We start from the raw sequence: 17021 nt of genomic DNA on the forward strand, positions 1-17021 counted from the left end.
GGAGGAGCTAGCGTCCCTGTCCAAGACACCAAACGTTGGAACTCCATTCTCATCCCTCTCAGACAGGAAACCTCCTTCCTCTCCTTCAAAACAAGCATAAAAAAACTGGCTGAGCCCCTTGCCTCACCACTAAGATACTGCTATATTATTGTCTGCTAACTGATAATGCATGATATTGATTTACTGTATGTAACCATTTTTTGTTTCTCTTATCCATGGCTTCAAAAGACCTATATGTAACCAGGGTGCCACTTATTTATTGTCTTCATGCATGATTGTATTTTCTGCCTTCTCATGTATGTAACCCTAAGCTTTCAAGCACCCAGCTAACTCAGGTTTTAGTGCGCTACATAAGTATTAAACAAATACAAAAAAACAGCATCTAGGAGTGACAAAGTCAATATGTCAAGAATGTCCCACAGTCTGTTGAGCAGAGAAAGTAGATAAAAAAATGCATGCTCCATTTTAGTGCTTTGCCTAAAAATGGTGATCATGGTTAAAACCAGTCCAGCACGATAACCCAGAAGCGTACAATATGTTTAAGCAGGGTGTTCAATATTCCATCTGACCCTTGTACACAACTAGGTGTAATAGTAAAGATGACTGCTTGCCAGCCCTTCACTGTGACTGTGCTCTTGGAGAGGCATAGCTGGGAGATTACTAACACTATGGTTCAGCAAGTACCTGAGCCTTTGTGGCCAGTGACAGTTCATTGGACATTTGTCAACCACTGTTGATATCAGAAAGTATTAGAGGCGGTCTCCTTTATCTATTACCAGTTGCTATTCTGATAATCATTTCTGTTTTTCTCTAATAAGCCTACAATGCTTGTGAGGTACATTGACTAATTCAAAGTGTGAAATCTAAATAAGAGCTCAGAGGTCACTTATAAAGAGGGCTCATATGGAATGCTTGCTTCATTTACAGGCAATCTACTAAGGTATGTATTAATGGTACTTTGACAATCTCCTTCAGAAAGTGTCTATTTGCCATTATGAACTTCCCCATCATCCAACATTTCAAGGGTATGGGGATACATCTAGGCATTGATGTCACTAGTATTTAAGCAAGGCTCTTAAAGCAACTCCTTTCAGTAGATCTAGCCTTTGTCATGAAGTTCACCTATAACATTACAAAACGACCGCTTTGCTACTTGTGGTTCAAATAAAGATTTGCCTCACCCATGGCACCATGTAGGCCTGCCATCACCCACACTTGATTTACCCTTCTGAGTGGCCAGTGCTGTGTGCGTGCGTGAGAATGTTGTTAACATTCTGTATTAAAATACTGCACATAGTTATTTCATGTAATGTTTTTTAATCCTGGTTGCATCGTCCTTGGCTCTTGCGACTTCCCAACCACCATCGACAGGAAGATGACATGCACATTCACTTACTGTAGATAACCTACTTTTGTGCTGGGAGAAGAATCGTCAGATATCTTCAGTAGATGTAATTTGAATGGCCCTGATGCCCGGTACACTAGGCAGGAATGGGCAGGATTTCAAAATGAATTTCGGTTTACACTTTGTTCATCTTAATGCCTGATGTTTGTTCCTGTGAGGGCATTGTAATAAAGACACATGTTCACACTTAGCATCCACCTGGTATAATCTCCTGCCAGTGCTTTCTTACATAGAGATTTCTGTATACTTTCAAACTGCCTGGTATACTCTCCTGCCTGTTACAAATGTACTTTCTTGTCCTTCAAACACACCTTCCAATTGCCTGGTATACTCTCCTGTCTGGGCTTTATTATGTCTGCACATTTCAATACTGATAGCCTCTTATATTAGCTGTCTTTGGTATACTATCTGCCCAGTATATTATTCTGCCAGGTCTTCTTTCATATGTGTATTGCATTCACTCACACAGTTGTAAGTCTCTTGTTCTGATTACTTTTTCCCTTTTATAATAATGTTCAGTTTATAGTAATGTTTCAGGGCCTGTTTTGTTCATTAATGGTGTTTGGCATGTCTGTCGTTACAACCTGGTGTCCCTGCTTCCTTTCCGTGGACTCAATGGTTCTTCCTGATGTATTTTGTCTCTTCCACAATAAGCTGGCAGCAAACATTCAACATCCTGCTCGCAGCTTGTGTTTCCCGGTTTCTCTGCTCTTTGCGGCTCCTGCATGGCTCCCAGGCGTCTTTCCGAGCTCCGATAAGGTCAAACAGACCTGCAGACAGCTGCTCACAACCGGAGGTCTTCCCTCAGCTTCTGGCGTTCCTCCAGCATGTTCTTCTTCATGGTCCTCTTCCCTTATACTTCTTGTTGAGCCGGTCAGCTCCACAGAACGCATTTTAGTCCCTCCGTCTCTCGGTCACTTCCGAGAGATGCAGTCTTCTCCTGCCAGCAGCTCTATTTGGCCAGCTGCTTCAGCTGTTTAAATTACCCCCCTTAGGCAGGCACTGGAAACACCTAGAGCGTGGCATGTGCTCTTGGGCATAAGTGATCTGTATTGCTCGATGCCTCTACCTCATGCCAGAATTCTCGTGAATATGTGTAGTTTGGGCAAACGTTCTTAGTGGTTTTCAAAGGCTAGTCAGTTTTGGATGGTTTGTATACAGATTTGGTGAAAAGGTTTTCAACACTCTTCCTAGGTGGATGAAAGGAGGTGTAACAATATGCCTTTAAGGCATCTGGTATGGGTGGGATATCCTCCGGAGAAAAGGGGGAATACCTTGTCTGATTTGGCATCCAATGATGCCATGGCACTTCCCCAGAGGTTGTCTCCCCCCATGTTATACTCCCTTATATACCCGCCATCAGGGTCAGGATCAGGTCATGGCTGACATCCCCTGGCCACATGGGGGGAGGTCACTGCCGGGAAAGGAGTGATGAAACCATCGGATTCATCACACACTGTATATCATTTTCAAGTATAGCCTGGGTTCCAGACATATGTCGCTGATGAATCACAGGGTCCTTTTTGGTTAATATATGGCTATTTCTATATGCAGAATTCTGTTCATTGGCCATTCATTGTTCTGTGGGTGGTGCAGAGGGCTTTGAAGTGGATTCCTTTTCTTAACTGGTAGCCAGTGTAGGGATGTTGTCATGTGTACTCTCCTTTCAAGCCTGAGGAGGAGTCTTGCTGCTGTGTTCCATATACCTTGCAGTTTCTGGTAATGCAGCCTAGCATTCCCAGGAAAATACTGTATGCGTCATCTATTCATGGCACGAAAAAACGGTTGATTACAAGTATTCTGTGAGGGGAGGCGCGAAGGACAATATCCTCTTGAAGATGCGTAGATGCAAGGAGCATTTCTTCTCTACTGTGTTAACTTGGGATTCTAGTGTAAGGTCATTGTCCAACAGTATTCCAAGATTTGTAACTACTTTCGATGTTTCCCATTTTTGATGGCCATGGTATATTAGATAATGATTAAGGCTAGAATCATCTGCCATGGTAATCATAAAGGGCTATCTATGGGAGCACACCAAATCCAAATCCATTGTATTAGTGATCTAAGTCTAGCCATGTCCAAAATATGACAAATCATAAATATAGCTCTGTTGCTTATTGAATGGGTGGGCGTGGGGGAAGAGCAAATATGTGTAGGACTTGAGCTCAGCTTTACAAAGAAAAGACATATTCCCATACCTTAAAAGTTTGTCTCCACAGAGGGCAGACGAAAATGCTTTTGCATAATAGACTTCAAGAGCAGAAGTTCCATTAGTACGCCCACACTTCCAGCAGAACCAAATGATAGCATGAGAGTTGCAAGTAGTAGTATAGTAACTCTTCCCCATTTGTGGAAGCCAGGGTCAATTTGAGGCTATCTTTATGCCAAAAAATAAAACAAAATGCAACTCAGCTGCCTCTATTTTCTGCATCAATATGGACCTTTTTTCGAGTACCCATGAGCATAGCCTTGTAAATAGGTACATGTGTTACCATGTCTTTAACTGTACAGAATATCAGAATGCACACATTTCTGGGCAGAATTACTGTGTAAGCCATTGAACACTGTTCACCCACAATTGGAACATCCAAGTCATGATTAGTGTCCACAATCGTAACTAATTACACTTGTTGATATGTTGTGCAACCACTTTGCGTCATCTAATGACGAATGTGACACATGTAACAACAGAGAGATGCTTTGCATTAGATGATGTTTGTGTAGCTAGGGGACAAGGCAGTGCCTCACCTCAGTATGATTATTAAAATGTCAGAGGCATTGCTAATTGCACCGTATTCAGCAATCTGTTGAGTCTGCAAAAGAATAACAGGAGCTACACAACCAAAAGCAGAATAGCTAACGCTGATGTGAATCATCACTCCTCTCACCCTCTGACAAAAGGGAATCCAAATAGGAATGTGTGAAATAAAAACAATTCAGACCCTCACTCAGCAGCACATAGCAGGTATTTAACAATCCCTAACCAGCATTATCTCCTCGCAATCCAGTTTTAAAACACATTCAGACATCCCATGCACACAGTTTCAACCATTAAAAATGATGTGTGGGCTAGAGGTCAACAATGTGAACCACTCAAACTCACATACATGCAACTTCAAACCAAACTCAATGATTTAGAAAGCCAAACCAACAGATAGAATCTAAAATAGGAATCTGAAGGGAGGGACCAGTGCCAACCCTACAATTAATGCATAAGGTTCTACAAACTGCCCTTTCTGAAATAGAGGCACGCTAAGAGTCTCATCACACAAAAAATAGATGAGGCAGTTCCCAGGACATTGTCATGGGTAGTACTAATGCAAGCTACATAGTCGAAATTCAGGAGTTATAATTTGTTTTGGTGTTCATCTCCCACAGGAAAGCCTTGATCAGCACTGGTGCTTCATGAAACACATTAAGATAATTCTAGACCTGTGGATGACAGCATATTTAAAGAACCCTCCCTGACCAATAAAGGTCACCATAAAGACAGAGGGCCTGATTTAAGGAGAATTTTTCAATGGGATTGCACCATTATAAAAGGCTTTTGTGAATCAGGCCCCAGGTGTCATTTTGCAATACAGAGAAGGCAGAGTCTCCAGTCACTGCACTTTCGTTAGACATTTTCTCAGCATCTTTATTTATTTTTATTTATTTTGATGCTTATATAGACCTTTTATCCAAATTGCCCTTTCTTCCAAAGCTTCTGAGACCAAGCTATAACTCAGCTGCCATGAGTGTATGAATGTAAGGGTTGTTTGAAGAGCTGAGGAAGAGAGGGCGCCTTGACAGCAAAATGTGTGGCCACAAAAGAGATTAGAGTTTAGAGTTTAGGGGGTAAATAATCAAATTAAAGATGTGTGTATAAGACAAAAGGCAATACATGTGGCTGAGAAGATCAAACAAGCCCTCGTGCCATGGCTAACTTGACCTGAAATGTCCTTCAAAGCTGGAATATCAACAACTTAAACAACAAAAGTAGCCTTTTAAAACTGAAGCACTAGATCAATCAATTACACCCGCATATTCTTTGTCTGCAGGAGACAAATCAATATTTTTTCGATCATCAATAATGTCAAAATAATTGAGGCTATACCACTCGAAGCAACATTCCAGTTATCTTTGGCAAGAGGCACACCAACACTACCTTTCAAGCTAGGTATTCTAGAGAAAAGTAAAGTTAATTATTTTAGATGCTGCTCAATCACAACAATCATCATTCCATATAATCTCTAATTTCTTGCTACACATCTATTGAAAAACAATACACGCTGTTTAAGGATTAGTCAGTTGGAAAAGCGTATTTCCTCAGGCCGCATATTTTCACTGGATACTTCCACATGATGAAATATTTGGCTTTTGCACATCGTAAGGGTAAGACAAATCAAGAGAGAAAATAGGTCACATGATTTGCTTACATATTTTATGCATGATTATGGGTAGCGATAAAAGAATAAGATGCTACAGAAGTATACTTTGAACTCCTCATCACATCCGAATGTTAATTAGTCCTATCTTGTGACACAGAGTTAGGCTTCTATGAATGGCAGGGAGATGAGTATTAGGAAACTTCACTTTATTCTTTACTCCATTGCAGTAAGAAAACATTTACCAAAAGGTAGAACTGAAAATTGATAACATTGACCTTCCCATAAAAAGAAGGCAACTCTCCTGTGATTATATTGATGAGGAAGAGACATGGATTTTGCATGTTCCCCTTTTCATAGGTAAAACTGGTGGATTATGAAAATCGAGAAGCTCATTTTCGGTCAAGAATGTTAAACATCCCCTCACAGCTGCTCTGTAGTCTGGATGGCTTAGCTTGGGCAAAAGCGGTTCTTGCACTACCTCCTCTGAAACACAGGGGTCTGCCTCCACCCTGGATCCCTTGAGAAAAAAGGTTTGTTTGCTTCTAGGTGTAACAGTGGGCATGTCTGTCTGCCGGGCAGCAGTATGGCCTGGTTTCCATTGAGCTTGGCAGGGTGATTGACCCCTGCTATGGCCGGCTTTGGCAGGGACCAGCAGTGACAAAATCTATTTTAGGGAACATTGGGCCTTTTCCAAAGAAGTGAAAGTATTAACAATTACCCCCAATTATTTTACAAAGTCACCTCCAAAAGATAACAGACAGAAAACCTTGGCTCCCCTAGCATCACCCCCTCCCAGCACCTTTGGGGTGATTTTCAGACGAATGCCCTTTAATGTTTCCTGATATAAGGAGGCATTAGCATCCCCCAGTAAAGAGAGGATCTTCTGCCCCCATCTGCTAATATCGTCTGGGTCCAAGGATAACCGAGATGCTATTGCTTCCTCTGCCAGCTCTACAATCTGAATGATTGGACCTGAAATGTTAAAGACCCTGTCCTGGCAGAACTGAAAAGCCCTGTACACCCCTTTAAACACATCACTACCATAACTGGAGGAACAATTCTATAATCGTAGGATCGAGTAAAGGGGTGGAAGCTGCACATTAGGGAAAAGAGGGTCTAGTGCATTCTGCCCACAGTTTGTTCCGAACTGCTGATTCTACCTTACACCTAGAAAAACTCCCCATAATCCCCAGTGACCTTCCCAGGAATCCATTCCAATGCACACTAAATCATGACAAAACATAGGGTTTACCTTTCGAGTCTTGTAACCCACGAGGCCTTCCCCTGGGTTTAGCAGATCTGGGTCATATTCCCTCACCATATCCTTTAATAGATTAGAGAGGACACCAGGATAGCTGGTGGACCACTATCATCAATTGGGTTCTTTCAGCCTGAACTATTTTCGAGAGAGCTTGAGTAGGAGTAAGATTTCCAGCATGGCATCTTTCGCAGTGCGACACTGTTGATGCGCCTGGCCCTCGGCAGCTTGTGCCTTTAGAATTTGGAACTCCCTCACTGGGCGGAATTAACTTTTCTCTTATTAACTTTTATCTTGCACCTGAATTCGAGCTACGAGATCACGGGAGGAGGGTGAGTCGGACTATGGATGTCCCCTTATCCAGTCCGGCATCCTTCTACCTTATCTCCCACACCGGACTCCATGGAGCCTAAGTCAATTTTACAGCTGGCTCAATTTTGGCTTAACTTTGCAGCTTCTTGATTTCTCAACATTTGAACTGATTTTAAATACATTTTAATTACTTTTGTTTCTTATTATTGTAATTGCCATACGCCTGATATACTAATGTAATTATACAATTTGAAGGACAATTTTTTTCTTGCCAACTGCTGTCTCTAAGTGACAATAGCCATGCTGAAACGAAAGGCCAGGGCTGACATATCCCCAGGTGGAGGGGCCAATCGACTTTTTTTTAAATTGTTAAAACTATTCAGGATGTAAATTTTCTAATTTCCAAAATTGAGGGGCTATTGTCAGATATTGGGGATGGGCCTTCACACATAAATGTTAAGTCTAATTGTGTGATTAGGGATAATGAAGTTGGCATTACTGAAACCGGCCCAGTCCTCCCAAGTTGCCCGGCTACACACCCACCAAAAAGAGATGCCATAGGAAAAACAATATCCCTACCGAAAGAATCACTTCAGGATTATGCCATTGAAAAGAAACCTGGCCAGCAGGAGGGTAACTCATACAGACTGGTGGCAGGGAATTCACATCCAGGAAAAAGGTCTGCGCCCTGTGTGATTGAGGTTGTACCTACTGGGGCAGAGCAACAGCTCCAGGTAGTCAATGCTGAGCCAGTAATAACCTTGTCCAGGCCTGAACAACTCCCCCCACACCAAAATGCAGAGGAGAGGGCTTGTGGGGGCAAGTGGCAGTGTACGGAACAACGAGCCTGAGGAAAAACCAGTTGAAATCTATCCTCTTATACCCACAGCCAACAGAGTCTTGCCCCTAGCCGAACAAGAGCAGAGTTCAATAGCTAACCCCGAAGCTCGGAGTAGGGAGGGGATGGAGGGGGGATGGTTAAGAGGAAGAGGTTGGTCATAGGAAGGGTTCCTCGCCAAAGAGGCCCTCTACCAGATTTATGCCCTCCCCCGCTATCCCAAAAGAAGTGCTCTTTAAGCAGGGGGAAAATATTAAAATCACTCCCTAGTCCTACTATGAACACCCCCCGAATAACAAAAAATAGGGACGATGAAGTGGGCTATTGCTGATGTGAGGGCAAACACTTCTGGGAGAATCCACCCAGAGACTTTTGGGGTGGTGAAAGGGCTCCACAATGTCGGCCTAAGGTGTTTCAATGGTCGTTTTCCAACCGATCAGCCAGCAAATGACACCTACTTTGGACCAAAAGGTTAATAAAGAATAGACTACGCCCTGTTCTTGGGTAAAGGTTGGCATAGGGTTGTGGGCTTTGAGGTCCTTGACAAATCGGAAAGCGACCACAAACTGATCACACTATCCCTCATAAATCCTGTTGTCTCACCGTCCAGCGTGATGGACCAAACTACTGGTACATGCACGATCAAATGGGCAAACATTAATTTGGACCACTTGGGTCCAATGCTCTATGATAGAGTCTTGTCCCAAATTGAAGCAATCTGTAATCCTGGCACCATCATCAAAGATATATGCCTGAATTATGTAGTGCTACAGGAGGCATTGGTGTTTCTGATATCTGCCCCAGCCAAATGAACCAGGGAAGGGCCCAAGAAGTGGGTGACTTGGTTTGATAAGGATTGCCTATTAGCTAAAAGGACCTTCATTGCATACACAAGAGGGGTGGGTTTGTTGGATAGAGAAACCCTCCAGCTCATGAGAAGATCTTACAAGTTATTACTCGCTACTAAAAAGAAATGGCACATGCTGGAGAGGTGGTCACTTATCCAAGAGTGTGCTCAGGCCAAGGATGGTGTAGGCTTCTGGAGGTTGATTAGCGACATTGATCTAAAAGGTGATGTCAAGGCACCGGAATGCATACATCTGACCAGGTTGTGTAACCACTTTGAGTCCCTGTATAGGGACGACCATAAGCCCGACCAACTGACCCCTTCAAGAGTACCATGTCTAGTTGCACTCACACATACAGACCCCATGAACTAGCTAAATATCTCAATTGATGAGGTGGCAAGGGCCGCAAGAGTGCAGAAAGGGGGCAAAGCGCCAGGCATTGATGGGGTTCAGTGGATTTGTATAAAAGCGAAATGGCAGTCTCGGCACCAGTGCTTGCCAGGTTATTTAATGCCATCCTATCTTAGGACCATGCCCCAGAGACTTGGACAATGGCAGTGATTGTCCCCATATTCAAGAAGGGGGACAGGGGTGACCCTAGAAATTACCGACCCATATTGCTGTTGGATGCAATGGGAAAATACTTTGCAAAGGTAATCCTGCAGCATCTAAAGGCATGGGTCGAGGAGACTAACCAGCTAAGCCACCTCCAGGCAGGATTCCAAGTAGGGAAAAGCAATGTCGACCAAAGCTTCTGGTTCTATTTAATTATCCAGAAACATCTAAGGATATCAAAGACCAACCTGTTTGTCGTCTTTGTGGACCTAAAAGCCGCTTTTGACAGTATTCCCAGTGAAACCCTTAGGATGGTCCTTATGACCAAAAACATCCCAGAGGAACTGCTACGCCCAATCCAAATCCTCTAAGAATAAAACTGGTCAGTCATCAAATGGGGATTGGGGGGCGAAGTAACAGATCAGTTCCAGGTGGCTAGAGGTGTTTGGCAGGGATGCACATTGGCACCCATTTGGAACCCCCAAGGATGGGGAGCGAACACATTCCAGTTCTCTTTTTTGCGGACAATGCTGTCCTTTTGTCCACTTCCCGATGGGATTGTGTTGTGCCTTGAGCACTTTTGAAAGTGAGTGTGCTAACCTAGGATTAGATATCAATGCTTCAAAAACTAAGGTTAGGGTCTTCTCAGCAAAAGCCGCAAGTCCAAAGCCTTTAAACTAGCAGGAAACCGTAGGACGCTAGAGCAGGTGAACTCGTATGACTAAATGGGGATCTGATTTTCAACGGGGGGCTGGTGGGAAAATCAGATGTTTAAAATGAATACCATACTAGAGAAAGCCAGTGGGGCGGTTGAGGCTTATTATGCAAGACATGATAGGGGGCGTTGGGTCTGGCTTTAGACCTCTATCAGGCACAGGCAAAGGCAGCGGCTATATATGGGGCAGAGGTCTGGGGATATGTGGATACCTCAGCCATGAGAATAACAGAAAACACATTTCTGAAAGCCATATTATCCGTTTCCCAAAGCACCCCAACTAGCTTGTCTCATATGAAATGTAATCTTCCACCAATTGATGAGGAAGTCGCAATTAGACCATTTATTTATTGGGTCAGGATCTGAGGTAGCCGGGAACTAGAGGAAAATAAACAGACCTTGATACATGTGTTATCTCTGAGAGGCCGGCAGAAGATCCCTTGGCTGTCACATGTTAAAAAATGGCTGTCAGCCCTAGGGCTCTCTCAATATTGCAGAGCCCACACCAGATGGAGCATAACGCCAAAAACATATTAAAGAATGCTTTCAGAAGATATAAGGACATAACGGCCAGGACCACAACAATCGCTTTGGCCACAGGCCTGACATATCTTGCCATAAAAGAGTCCCAGGGGTTTGAAAATTACCTGAATACCCTCAAACCAGCCTTTTCCCGGGCACTCTACATGAGGCCACGCCTGGGATCGCTGTCATTATGAGACATAACTAAAAAGTGGGCAGGGTCAGAAAACTCACTGTGTCCACTATGCGAGAATGGGGTGGAAACAATGGTGCACTTTTTATTATTCTGTGAGGCAATGAAAGATCTTAGATAAATGTACCTGATACCTCTATTTAGACAGCATGATGCCCAAATTGTTAGCAAAGCCAATTGTCTATGTAAGGAGACTATGGATTTGAACGTGGTTCATTTTGTCACTAATTATATTCACAGAGCATGGCTAAGTAGGAACAGGGTCACTGTGGTTAAGGTTTATGAAATGGACAAACCACTACAACAAAACTATTCTCCTGATGTAGAGATCAACAGGGCTGGACTGGGAACTAAAAGAGGCCCTGGAAATAATTACTGGGGACCAAAAGAGGCCCTGGAAATAAAGTTCAAAGTGGCCCCATATGACACATTTTCAGCAAGCCCAATGCTTTTCCTATGAGAAAATTTGGAAATACCACACAAAAGAGGGTCAGGGTGCAGAGGCCCACCGGGAAATCTCCAGAGTTCCCTATGGGCCAGTCCACCCCTGGAGATCAATGATCAGGATTTATCGGGTTTGTGGTTGATACATTGTTGTACCGTATGTCATACTTTTCTCTTATCATGAATTGATGATGATTTTTATTAATATGTATTGTTGGGATGATGTGTGATTATTTACTTTTGTGAAGTTAACCGAAATGGCTTACGCTGAATAAAGGTTATTTTGACTGACTGACTGACTGACTATATAAGATGGGGTTAGAGCTGTCCTGGCTCTTTCAATTACACTGTTCCTCCTCCAGGCAAGAGCGTCTATTGAACACTTGAAAAAGCTCCACGATGGATGGACCCGTCCGCCCTATCCCTTTGGTCCCTGCGCTGAGGTAAATAATGACAGGAGGTTGGATGCTCAGGATGTTTCCTTTTTGTAGGGCTTTACCCAACCCTGACCCCATATCCCCTTCCTGGAGCTGGGTAAAATGGAGATCAAATGCTGTGCAAGGACAACCTGAAGATTAAGGAAAAGGGACAATGACCTCTTGCCTAGGGCTTTGTCCCTAGCTTGCATCAGTGACAAATTAACAATGGACACAAAGTTGGCAGTCCTAACTCTTTTACCTCCTGAGGTTCCTCATCCCTTTCTTCCTTGTTAGTAAGGTATTACAAGAGGTCCTCCTCCTCTTGGGACATGATTGCAGGCTGAAGAAAACACCAAGAAGCCAAACATAAAATAGCTGCCCTGCTGCCCCGTAATGACTACCGAGCCTGTCCAAGAACCAAAAAATATAGACTTGTATGTGAGCGCATATTGAGATGTCCTTTCCTCTAACAATACACAAACTACCCAGAGTGAACAAACCCCAGGGCAGCAACTTGCCTGGACACAGAGAAGAGCATTTCCAATTCTTATGGAACAGCGGGAACCAGCAAGTGTACGCCCCTGAGAGTTGAACAGCACTCCTCAGTGCTGATGCTGACAACCCTGTTTGAGCCAGTCCGTTTATGCCTGTAAGGCAGAAATGCACCCTGACACACTGGACCTCATTACAAGTTCGGCGGTGGCCTTGCCGGTAAAACCAGCAGGCTGGCACCGAAGTTGCGAATTTTTCCGGCGCCCGAGAATGGGTAATTACCGGGGTATTACAAACCCAGTGGCCCCAGTAACTGCCCATTCCCGTGTGCCAAAAAGTGTTCTTCCCCATTCCCATTTGAGCCCCATAGTGCTCAATGGGAATGTGGAGTACGGATGCACCGGCACCATTCATGAATGGTGACGGTGAATCCGACATGCTCTGCTCGTGGGTGCAGGTATGCCCGCCAGGTCAGACCTGGCGGGCGGGAAGGCACCCACGAGCAGAACTCGTAGTTTGGCAGTCCGGTAACTACAGGACCGGCAAGCCTACCGGTACCGTAGTTACCGGACCGGCAAACTTGTAATGAGGCCCACTGAGCAAACCTCAGAGCAGGCACACTACCCAATTACAACAAAAGGCACCAGAATTCGCTAGAGACTAAAGTAAATATCCGTCATTAGAACTTAACTACAAGCTCATTTTACCCTGATTCACCCAGTAACCTCTCAAAGAGAAGTACACTTCGCTTAAGGTCCTATTGCCTTGGAGAAATAAGGAAAAAGGAAGGACTTCTGGGGTTGGAATTTCTTATAGAGGATATAGTGGCTGAATGGTGAGGGGCAAAGGGTGCTGAAGGAATGCTGGCTGGGAATAGTAGTTTCTGTAAATGTTCTCCAACTGTTACGGAGCAAAGAATAAAGTAAAGTTACATGATAGGAATCCTTCATGCAACGCCTTAGAATTACCCAATTATGTATTATATAGTTGTATTAGATCCCTTCATCGTGAATTCTCACTTTAACATACGGTACATGACATTATATGAGCCTTTGCTTGTATGTCTAGACAACATTTTAGCGAATACATCTGGCACAAAGAAACAACAGACGTTTAGGAAGTCTATGTTGACTGAATTGTTCTTTGAGAATTATATTTCACTAACAGAATGTACTGACATAAATATGGAACTGGCACATCTTGAGATCATGTGTAACATGGCAAAGGCGTTTTTAGTAAGTGTAATCAATATTTTTAGAACATATTTGCTATGGAGGAGAAGTGGGGATTTTAACTTCGCTTGTTGCCTGCCTTCTACGAGTCAGTAAAACTGGATTTATGACATCTCTAAATTCTTTACAGATTTCTGATGGGTGGTCCTCTACCACTGCACTATTATTCGGTAAAACATGAAACTATTTTTGTTTTTAGTAAGGCTTATATCTATTTCCATATACAGCCCAGTCGCAGTAAAAATTTGCATATTGTATCTGGTCATCCAAATCTCCCATTATTAACATTTTTAGCTTTAGGGCTAGTATTTTACCCGCAACTTTTCCTTGTTCAAACGTTTTAGTTTTGCATTAAGGGGTGTTTGTTATTGTAATTCTTTTAGTACACTAATGCTAATTTGGTGCACACTCAATACTTTTGAAAAGATTGAAAGAAGGAGGGTGAGAGGTACCTCATGTTCTGCTTTGTTTCTGGGCATCATGGGTTGAAAGAATCTAAAATTGGTTGTCAGAATACTTTATTCTGCTACAGATATGAATATAGCATTTGAAGGAACGGATCAAGGAGCTGAAACTTTAGGATATAGGATTATCTTGCCTGAATAGGTTCCTAGAGATAGTTTCAACAGTCAAAGTTTTGAATGCCAAAAGTTCCGACACAAAGGTGCTGGAAAAAAAGTTTCAATTTATTTTTTATGGGAGGGGTCGCCCCCTCATACACCTGTTTTTTTTTTTTTTAAAAAAAAACACAGTTTACAATACGAAATTAAAATAAACCCTTCAATATAAAAAAGAATACATTTGAAACTTTTTTTTGGCACTTTTGTGTCGGAACTATTGACATTCAAAACTATTGTTTCAAAACTTTGACTGGACAACGCCTGAATAACTACCAGGAAACTGCTTCAGGCATTGGTGCTAATTCAAGGCCATTTGAACATTCCTAAAATGTGATACTACACACCTTTGAAGTGAAATCTTAAACATTTGGAAATCTTCAATCACTCTATATGCCATCATGTGCACTACAAAGGGCTAAACTATCTCAGACAAATAAGGCATTCCCTAAAAGCAACATTTGAATGTGCAATGTGTTTATTTTTTATGATCCACAGACACATTATGGGAATGAAAACATAGCAGAATGTGCCCCTAGCTGGACATTCATATGAGACATAAACATTCTCTAACTAATATTATGAAATCAGTGAATATGGTCAATTATTTTTGCTAGAGCAGGGAATATGTAATAAGGATGATCCCCAGCCACCTGAGGTACATTGCTGGTAAGTACTTTATTCCAGCTACTCTTAATTCCTTAAGTTACAGGAGAGGAACCCACTGGCTCCCACCGCCCAGGCTACATATATCCAACTTCCTGGGTTGGAAGGCCAGCACACAAGCATTCCCTCACTCATACATCAACACGCTCACCTACCAACATTCTCTATGCCCTCATGCACTCCAGACCAGCTTGCATCCACCCATCCAGCACAGCAATTTCACAACACACCTCCCTTCCTTACCAGACACGCCCATCATGCAAACCTAGAACATACTCATAAATCACACACCTACTCCATGCTCACAGTTTTTAAAGAGCTGTAGAGCTTGCTCTCTAAATGCCAGGCATATTAAGATTCCCCTGGACCCACCTCAACGTGTAGTCCCCTCACATCTTGACCCACCTACATGTGTAGTCAACCTTCCCTCTCCAAGAGCACTTCAGATGCTCTATACTCATGTGCAAGCATGCCACCCACCCATACATCCAGTACCACATCGGCACCTCAACAACTTTACATTCTTCATCTAAACATCCAGTACTACCCTTATAGTGCTACTTCAATGTCTGGCACTATTCACATAGCACAAATGTATCTAGTACTATAATCACATAGTACAAATACATCCAGTGATATTTTTCACATAGCACAAATGTATCCGGTGCTACAGTTCACATAGCACAAATTAATGTAGTACAACTCCCATAGTACAAAATGTCTGCTACCACTCATATGGCACATATATTTCTTGTAACACTCACCTAGCACATACATTTAACGTTACAGGCAAGTCCTTTATTCCAGTTACTCTTAAGTTCTTAAGTTACAGGAGAGAAACCCACTGCCTCCCGCCACCCAGGCTACATTTATACAATTCTTGGGTTGGAATGCCAGCACACAAGCTTTCCCTCACTCATAGATTAACACTCCCACCTACCAACATTCTCTCTGACCACATACATTCTAGACCAGTTTGCATCCATCCAGCAATGTACTTCACAACATAATTATTTGCTATTATAGGCTCAATCATGCTCAAGGGTGTCAGGTGAAGAAATATCTGGTGGTGGAAAACGTAACTCTTTATGCTGCATAGACAGAATCATGATTTCTAAGTTGAAGCAATTATATTTGTTTTGTAAAGAATCTTCTAACAATTGGATTGGAGCATCGTTGAACTCTGGAAAAAAGTACAAAGATAACATGGAGTAGATCTACATTTGACTAATAAAGAAAGGAGTGCACACTTGTAGATCAGTGTTTGGTGTGACAAATACAGGACATGTGTCAATTCTCCGCAAGGGGTAGTGTGAAAGGATAAGTAGAGGCTAAAATGCCCACTCAGCCCTCACACTGCTACAAACCAAGAGCCAACAGAATCATAAAGGTAAAACAGGTACGCTCAGTTAAGAGATATACCTCCTTCAACTTTTGTGGTAATGTGAGTCGAGGGAAGGCTATGCTCTTAAGAGGGGTGTGAATGTGATTCAGTAGCAACTAAAACAGCAAAGCATAACAGTCCAAAATTAAGGGAATGTCCATCCAATCAAGGATACAGAATAGATACAATTTAATAAAACACACGATCATAAAAAGAACTAAAAAGAAAAACTATGTACACAACCCACCCCTGAGTAAAAGGATTACGCAATACAGTACTCGGAGTAATGAATAAGGGGTGTAAGGCAAGTCAAAATCACAATATTCTTTCAAAATGATATGTTTCGTTGCATAACAACAGTGAATTAGTGACCCAGTCTTTAGGGCCGAAAATTGGACAAATGGTGCAGTTAATAGTGAATAGTATTGCTCTGGAGTTATTGGCAGTTCGGCAACGTTGAACCAGGTTTCAAGCTGGTAGAGAGCCAAAGGCAGCTCCCAAGGGTCCTGTATGTCTGAAGGTGTTTAACCGGGCATGAATCACAGTTAAAAGCAGTTTGAGTGGGAAAAACAGGTTTTGTGACTGCCAGTGTCCGCTGGTTGTTTTGAGTCCCAATCCAGGGGCTCAAAGATATGTTTTGGCCCTTGTTCACATGCTACCATATCTCTAGGGAGACTGGTCCACAACTGCAGGTGTCCTGCATTATTGTGCAGGTACTGTTGCGGCTGGCAGAGGGACAGGTGTTGTCCCA

Source organism: Ambystoma mexicanum, chromosome 7p (assembly GCF_040938575.1).
Source record: "Ambystoma mexicanum isolate Mex_15411 chromosome 7p, UKY_AmexF1_1, whole genome shotgun sequence".
Lineage (NCBI taxonomy): Eukaryota > Metazoa > Chordata > Amphibia > Caudata > Ambystomatidae > Ambystoma > Ambystoma mexicanum.